Source organism: Corvus hawaiiensis, chromosome 21, assembly GCF_020740725.1.
Source record: "Corvus hawaiiensis isolate bCorHaw1 chromosome 21, bCorHaw1.pri.cur, whole genome shotgun sequence".
Lineage (NCBI taxonomy): Eukaryota > Metazoa > Chordata > Aves > Passeriformes > Corvidae > Corvus > Corvus hawaiiensis.
Genome location: NC_063233.1, coordinates 6,654,203 through 6,663,735, shown reverse-complemented (window position 1 = coordinate 6,663,735; position 9,533 = coordinate 6,654,203).

The following is a 9,533-nucleotide window of genomic DNA, read 5'->3' as shown; positions in this document are numbered from 1 at the left end:
GCAGTTCCAGAGATGGCAGGCAGGAACACATAGCTTCTGATTTTACATTCAAACCAAGCCTGCTGATTTACTGAAATTACCATCCATTTGCAATCCTGTAAATGAAATCCAAAGCAGAGTTGGAGTTAATACATGGGCTGTTCTGATACTGCAAAACTGTCACTGGTTTTGCCTCCTCTATCACAAAGGCACGTAACTGAACAGAGTTCCAAACACCTTTTTTTCTGTTCAGTAAAAGGAAAATGAATGCACCTGGATCACTTCAGCAAATACTACACCTACAAAGGCACATATTTAATCAAATAATTAGGAGAGGTGCAGAGAAAACGTGTGCTGAAGAGATAATGTTGCACTTTAAAAGATTCATTATTGGTTATTACATTTTACATAGAATATAATTTTCTTTATGAGCAAAAGAAAAGGTGAAGGAAGAAAAACAACATCTTACTGACTAGATGCTTCAGCTCCATCTAAATTACAGACTGCTGAGAACATGCCTGAGAGTGGAGGTGCCACCTTTCAAAGGAACACTGCCCTAATTTTGTTAATAATTCACTATCTGCTTTTTCCCTTTTCAAAATTATTCTCTGCATTCAAGCACTGGGCAAAGACATACCTGGGCCTTATGACAGAGCATTTATATCCTATAACACCCAGAGCCAGCCTGCAGAGTATGTGGAGCCCACAGGAGAATGGAATGCAATCAGAGCCTGGGAGAGAGGGGTGTGCATCACCATCCATGGGACGACTCTAAGGAAATCGAGTGCCTGGCAAAGAACAGGGAAGTTGACAAAGGCAAAATGCAGGCACAAGAAGCACAGCAGAAAGAACGGAGATGCAAGAAAAGAAGATGTAAATTCTGACCCTCTGCCTCATGTTGACAGCCAGCTGTAGCTTTGATTTTATGTGATGTAAATTAAAGAAAAATCCAACCCACAAAACAGCTGAAAATCTTTCCCTGGGTTCCACAAACTGTAGTTACCTCACTGTCAGCTCAGGAGTATTTTAAAGTGAGGAGATTGACACAAAGTTTAAAACCACCTATAGAAAAGTGTCTGCTGGTGGTTCTGCTTTTAGAATTGAAAGTTCCTGTCTGCCTTTACATAAATTCTGACAGGCCTAAGGGAAATTAATATATTAAAGCATCATTACAGCTTTCAAAGAGGATTTTCAAAGACTTTACCCTGTGATCTATTTGCCCTGTTACACGAAAGGAGCAGTAATAGGCCGATTGAGAAGAACCGATGCAATCGATAACCACCAATCCCCTACGGCTCCCTCCTGGCCACAGCCACTCTCCCTTCGGATATGTGACTCAGGAGAAACTGTTGTATTTTTACTGGGTTCAACAGGAATGGGAGAATACAGAAGTCGGGGAACCTTTGCCCAGGCCGAGGTGGAGTGAACCTTTCCAAAATTTCTCCTCTCCCTTATTCCCAGTGGAATCTCCTTCTCTGAGCTTTTCAAAACCTGCCTGGATGTGGTCTTGCTCTAGGTGAAGCTACTTTGGCAGGGGCTGAGCTAGACTTACATCACAGATCTCTATCAAGCAAAACCATTCTGTGGGATCCCACCCCTCAGCCAACAGGTCACCTCCATTTGCATCACCTGACATAGACAAATGCTTAGAAAAGCAACTCCAGAAAGTGGTTGCTGCCGTTCTTCTCAGTACTGAGATCGCCAATCAGACAATCTACGGAATAGCTTAGGCAGTTTGAGAGGATTAAAAGGATTAATATATTAATGCATTATTAGAGCTTTTATAGGAGATTTTCAAGGACTTTAAGAGTGAGATATATTTATCCTGTTTCATAAAACATACAGTAATTTTCTTAATTTCTCTATTGTGAGTAGGTATTTCTGCTCAAATACTTCTACATTTCTACTTGTGCCAATTGTTCCAGGATTTCTTAGCAGTACAAAACAACTGAGTGAGCCCAGCATTGGAGTGCTCTCCAAAGATTTCTCTCAATTCAGCCAGGAGTCTCTCTTGTCTCTCTAATGTGGACAGAGGTAACAAATCTGACGTTTAATCATGAAAAATCCTCTCCATGCATCCAAAGCAAATATCGTGCAAGGGTGGTTGTGAGCACAGACATAATTTCTATCACCACACAGTAGAAATGAGTGCAAATTTCAAGGGAGCAAATTAGTAATGAAGTAAAAACACCCTCACTGCTGGAAGAGCAAGCTATCTTCTTCCTCCTGTCTTATTTCACAGAGGAACCACTAATCAAAGGCACCCCAAAGCTCTGATTCAAGCAACATCAGCAAAGAAACGTAAAGAGAAGTGAGCTCTACTGCTGAGGCATGGCCAGGGGCCATCTGGCCATGCTCACACAGAAGGACTTCTCAGAGATGAGAGTCCCTCAATGCAGGTACCACCATCCGTTAATCGGTTCGTAACTTGGCAATGTTGATAAGAATCTCTTCTCCCTGGAAGACACAAGATCCGTGTCCTTTATGTCCTGCAAAGAAACATGAAAAAGTGGTAACGGAGACACAGCTGGGTGGGTCTCTTGGGGTGATATATGAGAGAAAATTACAAACAAAATCACAGTATGTTTTGGGTTGGAAGGGACCTTAAAGCTCATCTTTCCATTCTCTACCACGGGCAGGGACACCTACCATTAAACAAGGTTGCTCCAAGACCCGTTCAGCCTGGCCTTTAATACTTCCAGGGATGGGGTAGCTCCAGCTTCTCTGGGCAAACTGTGCCAGTGTAAAATTTTTTGCATCAGAAAATGCCCATTCAGCATGGAAATATTCAAGCATTGTTTCAGCTTCTTTAAGAAAAAGACATGTCAATTTTGTGAGGGCCAGAAAAGAAGCCCAAGCTCCCAGATTACTGGAGTAAAGGACTGATGAACAAAAACAGTTGGTTTCTCATCTATGTTTTCCAGGTTTTTTGCCTCTCAGAAACTGCCATCCTGTGCTGCTAGGAAAAAATATGAGCATATCTGGAAAAGACAAAAAAGGAAGAAGTTATATTTCAGGAGACTATTCTTTCTCAAGGAGTTTAAACAATGCAACACAAGAACTCTTATCCCTTCAAATATTCTCCCAGTGCTTCTTGTTTTGTTGCTTGTTTCAGTTTCTGTCCCTTGCCCTGGGGACATCCCTGGCTGCAGGCAGGAAACTGAATCCCTGACTTTGCTGATTATTTTGGGGCCAACAAGGCAGATGAAGTCACACATTCACCTCACCTCCATAGCTTTTCTCATCTTAGTAAAAAAAAATTTGGTTGTAACAGAGAAGTGGTTACCAAATCATGATTTGAAAGGTGGGGTTTTTGGGGTTTTTGAAGCAGTTATGAAAACAAACAACAAGCTTAATAACATGCTCACAAATAATCAACTGAGTTTTCTTATTTCCAGTTACTTCTCGTGTTTTCTTGCATACATGATCTCACCGGCTTAAAGAATCAGCTGGATTCCCAGAAAATCAGAAATTCAAGTGAAAATACCCACAGGGATAGTAAGAGAATACGGAAAAAAGTGAGAGGTGCTCTGCTGGAATAATTAGTCGGTAAGGGCTTTGCAAATCGTGGGTAATAGCTGCTGCAAACATAGATGATATCTGCTGCAAACACAGGCCAGTCTTTCTTACTGCTTTCTTTAAATTTTTGTATACAGGCAGGTAAGGAGAGCAGAATATCCCTCTCCCATGGTGTTGCAGGAGCTCTGCTCCCCTCTACCATCTATTTAAATTCTGCATCTGATTTAAGCCAACATATCCCAGCTGCGGTGATGTGTTTGTTTCCCCCATGTGTGACTCTGTAAGTTCCCCACCATGTAGAGAAAGGAGTTGGATTTGCCTAAATGTTTACTGTGGAGACACTGACTATAATGCTTAAATATATGTCACTAGAAATACAGAATAAATATAAATTGAGATGGACTGTTTGCAATTCTCTTCATTGCAGCCTTTAAAAAAAATGCAAATTTGTGGCTTTCAAGACTGTCAATAAGCTGTCAGATCGAAATGAAAAATCATATAAAGTGCAGAAATTGAAAAAGGAGTAAAATAGCACAAACATTCAAGAGAAATCTTAGTCCTAATTTTATTTGTGAGTTCCTAGTAACAGAATAAATGTATGCAGATACTAACAATTAATTTCCATAACCTATTACAATCAGCCAATTCAGATAAATGTGCATTCCGTTCTGGAAAGGCGGGAGTCTTCCTTTTTTACACCCTTCCTTTCAGATCCATTCTCTTCAGCTTTCTTCCATTGCTAGAAAAACATGTTTATTGATGAAGAAATCAGCTTACTGTGTAACAGAGCATTTAATTTGCAAAGCTTCAGAATTCCATAAAGGATCTAATTTTGGTTACATACACCAAAGAAATGAAAATATTTCCAGTTATGCTCACAGGAGAGATGGAAAATTGGGGCTCAGGGAAAACTGCCTTGCATGTGGTCGTGTGGAAATTCTCTGGGAAAGAAGAGTCTACCTGTGGGATCTCTATTGCTTTCTCCTACTTCTCATCCTTCATCTTTGTACTTGGGCACCACTGCAAAGATTCCTGACAAAATTGCCCCCTCCTAAAACAATTCCCACATTTACCACACAAGACACAAGTGCATTTTTCTTGCCTGTCACATGGAAATACTCAGGGCAGAAAAATGGAAGAGGCTTTTCTGGAGTAAGAGAAAAAAGAGGCCAAATAAGCCAGGACTTGCTGATCCCCAAATCCTCTATTTAAGCTCCCCATGCTCACCACTGTGTGCCATAGAAGTTGTTCCTTGCTTACGTTGTTCCTGATAAAAAGTAAATAAGAATTTCATAGTTCTCCACTGAGTAATAAAGCAAAAGGCACTTGGACTCCCAAATCCTCCATTTACTGGTAATGGTAAGGCTGGCTGTCTACACATATTACTCAACTCTAATTAGAACTGCAAAGGATTTTCATGAGTTTTTAATTTTCCCTCCTCAGAAGTAAATCCATCTTTAATACCATGGAGAACTTATTCTGAAAAAGCCAGACAGAAAGAAGAATTAAAGGAAAGCCCAAGCGAAGATATGGGAGAGGATGCCAGGTTCAATCACTGAAGAAAATAAAGTGAATTAGTTGGAGAGGCAGCAGCCATTCTGCTGGGAAAAGGAATATGGATGGAATGGAAAAGCAGGGATATCGACATCGTGATATAAAGTTAGAAGAGACAGTGAACCGGACGTTGAGCAGGCACCCAGTTTCTTCCATTTTCATGGGATGGGACCTGGATGACCAAATCAATTAAAGGGATATTTCAGTACCATTTGTATCTGCATAGCCCAGAGCACAATTTGGCCTTTTTTTTGTCATGAAGTCTTCAATCTATCATTAAAAAGTGGCTTCCTTTTCCTTCTTCTAACAGAAAAGGAGTGTGTCGATTGAAGGCTTGAGCCACTGAAAATAAATTGTCCAAAGCCACTCATGTCCTCTTTATACACAGTAATAACACATTTTTTAGCTCACTTGGAATCACTGTGTTGCTAGGTGGCCCATTTTCCACCAAAACCATGCACTCCTTTTGTTTCCTAGTGCCCAGAATCCTCAGGAAGCATCCAGCTCCACTTAGGGAGGACATACTTTGGACATTGTCCTTGTGATACATTCTTGTTGTGACAAATAAAGAAGTAAACAGTGGCCTCATTCTGTGCTTTGGAATAATCACTAAAACCTTGAGATCATTTATTGATTTAAAAGAGAAAGTCAAATATCTGTATAAATGCAGGTCTGTGTCTTGAAAGCAACATAAGCTGGAAAACAGTACTTTTTTGTGTTTCAGTTTGACATACAGCTCAACACATGAAGAAGTTTCCTAGTTCGGGTGCTGGCCTAAATTTAAAGTGCCACAATCTGGGGCTTTTGCAGAATTTTTATGGCTTCAGATAACTTAAAATTTTCCAGTGAAGCAACAGTGAGGGTGGCACTGACCAGTTGCAGGGACAAGATACTTGCCAATGGCTGAGCAGTTGCAAAGGGCAGGGGAGGCACCACAGGCACCTGGTACCAAAAGACATCATCCACCTTCATCCCAGGGGATGACTGGGAGTTGTAATACAATAGTAAGTGTTCATACCTGATAAATGCTGCTTGACTCAAATACCTGGCTCAGCTGAAACTTCCAGCACGCTGGGAGTAATTAGTCAAAGTCGCTTCTCTGACCAATCATTTATGCAGGACCAAAAGAAAATTGGTGACCCTAGAAGTTAGTGTTTTCCACTCCAATAAACAAAGGCACACTATAGCCTCTGGATTCTCCTTCTTTTTTTCACAAAATTGTCAGTTTTCATGGAGAGAGGGAACATGATTTCCTCTCCAATGTACCACAGAGTCATGTGTACTTGATCAACAGAGGAACACCCAGAGAGGACTGCAGAAGGATCTCTATTCCCAGTACATCAAGTTTACACATATATGATATACAGACTGTTCAATGTGATCACACAGTGAATATTTTGGAACACCACACTGCCCAGGGGATGCAGGTTCTCTGTTAAATCACCATTAATATGATTGCCATATGTTTCTGGCTTTCCCAAGGACCTGTGTCTTAAGTCCCCCTGCATACCACAAGAGTTGGAGTAATCCATGCTCATAGGTGTGCTGCTTATCTGCACTGAAAAATCATCAGGATCCCAGCTGCAGATTCATATATAAGTGCTGTAACAGCGGAAGAAGCAAGCGCTTGAAAAGAATAGAGACTTAATAAAGCTCTGCCCCTTCTATGGGGCCATCTCCTCCCACTTTGTGCTATGGAGGGCAGAACACCCCTTCTGTATGTTTTGGGCGGGATCAATCTTTTGGACTCATTCCTGTATGTGCTTTCTTCAAAGTTGCCTTGTTTCCTATTTTGCAAGAATAAAGCAGAGTTACCAGAAAGAAAAAAGTTGTGTTTGTGTGCAAGCATACACCCCATGTATGCATGTTCGTGCTCAGCTCTTTCTTCATCCCTGCCAACAAATATGCAGCGGAGAAAAGTACAGGTCCAGGCAGCACAGGAGAGCCTCATCCCAGCCCCGCAAAAAGCAGAGGTTGTTAGGACTTAATATCGTCTCAAAACGGCTGCAGGTGTTTGGGCATATACATGGTTATCATACAGACTGTCTTTGCAATCATCCCAACTTGTGGCAAAGAGCTTTACTTGACATGCAGACATAAATCTTTCAGCCTGATACTCCTGTGTGCAAGGGTAGTGTGGATAAAACCTCTGTGCACATGCCTCTTTACGCTTTCATTATCTTCATAAAATAAACACACACACACACACGGTAAATATAAACTCAAGTATATGGAATATTTCCCCACATATTTGCAGAAGACAGGAGCTTATGTCTGCAATAAAGTCCAACACACGTAGGATCCTAATTGCTTTTTTGAAGCCAGGTGCTTGCAGACTCCACATTTACATAAAATATCCAGACCTCATGAGCTCTTCCTCTCTACAACTCTCTTGATCCCCTCTGTTGAACGCTGGACTAGATGAAGAGCTCTAAGAGAGAAGAGCTGATATTGCCAACCAAATTGAAGACATGGCTTTGCAAGATATTTAAAATCTAGCAAATTTGTGGCTGACATGAAACTCTCCAGAGCATTGGTAGGAAAAAATTATCAGATTCGCTTCCAGACATAGAATTTTGGGCTGGGTAGCCAAAAAGTTATTTCAAGAATAATCAGCTGCAAATGATCAGTTACAGGTATTTTCAATCTGTGAATCACAAAGAAGCTGAATACTTCCACGTGCCACCGGTGAGACTGAACAAACAGATATTGGGGAGAAAAGCTACATCAGTTACCTTCTTATGAAGCTTAAAGGAAGGGTGGGCCAAGGGAAAAAGGAAACCTCTGTGATCAAAAAAGCAGCTTGGAAGATAGAAAGGGAAAAACCAGAAGGTTAGGTGTCTTATGGGACCAAAATGCAGAAAAACTGAACTTCCAGTTGCTGCTCCCCTCTTCCTCATGCCGAGGAAGAGCAGAAAGTGTGGGTGCCTCAAGTTACACTCTGCAATCACTGCCTCTTGCTGAGTGCCTTGCACAGGAAGCAGGAACCTTCCTCCAGCTCTTACTCACCCTGAATCCCATTTTATCAATACCATTACCTGCAGCAGGGAACCCCTCATTTCCTCCTAAAACCCCTGATATCACGTTTTTGGCACTCTAACAAATGGTCTTTGGAATGAAAGCACCACTCCACAATATCCTTGTAGTAGGGGGTTATTCAAACAAACAGCATGGAGGAAACCTACCTCTGTCTTTTTTCCTTTTGTAGCTGCACATTTTTTTCCTGCCCACTGTGGGCAGAACCACTGGTTGAATTTTACTTTTCACTTTATTTTCGTTATGATTTATTTTGTTTGACTCATTTCAGTTTGACCAAGGAGTGATAGAGTTGCCAGCAAGGCCTGTAATACTCAGCAGTGTTTTATCCTTTCACTTAAGGATCAAATGCATTTGCTGGGGGACTGAAAAAGTGGGAAGGATTTAAGGAATATTAACAATACTTGCAGCTAGCAGTGGGTCCGGATGGTAAAATAATCCAGATTCCAAAAATACAGAAACCCACAGGGTGTTCTGAGCTGCCAGTGTGATTTGTTTTACCTGATTTAACCTGTGCCAAAGGAAAAGTCATCCGAGTTTCAAGGCTTTCATGGCTTCCCACAGGGATCAGGAAGTACTTTCTTTCAAACCACTGCACAATTACTCCAGTGGAAAACGGTTTGGGGGTGAAGGTCATTTTCCACTGACTCATCACAGACTGGACACTGCAAAAAGCAGGAAGCAATGAAAATGCATTGAGTGATTACAAGAGATAAGGCTAATCCTCTGCTCCCACTTAATGCAGGAGCAGAAGTTCTCCTGGCATCTCCCGCAAAGAAAGGGGAGCTAAGCAAAAATTCCACAAATATTCACATCCTATAATTGATCAGCTCAGGGAGTTGCTAGCAAAGTAGTTGCTTCCAGCCATTTCCTTGATTTACATGTAAGTGTTTGTTTAAAAACATAATACGAAAGCCCAGAGGGAGCCTGAGTGTTTGATCTGCTCTGCCGTCTGCAAGAGATGTAGGGTCACCAAGAGCAATTCCCTCCTCTGCAGTGCTGACACTTCCCAAAAGCTGCTAAATTTCCCCTTCCTGGGGCAGCTCCCTCACGAAACATCTGATATGTGAAGACACGTGGAGCATTTAGAATTGAATCAGTCCTTGGGACACAAGGTCTGGATGCAAAAAACCCCATATTTCTTGGCTCACAGCCTTAGGGATGAGAGTTATTCAGGAGACAACAGCTTCTCTCAGGAAAAGACAGGCATATCTGACCGGTTCAGGAGGGCCACATGTGTTGTTTGCTTTGGCCCTTATCCCACAAAACCTGAGTGATGTGTTAGCTTTCTTCATAATAAATAGTGCCATCACACTTATCTTGCTTCTTATCCCTGCTCTGCAAATCACCTTGACCTTCTTTGCTTTGGCTCTGAACCTCCAGCTGTATTCCTGGGCATGTCTGGGGCTGGGATAAAGCCTGGCTGGGAAGGCAGCAGTACAACT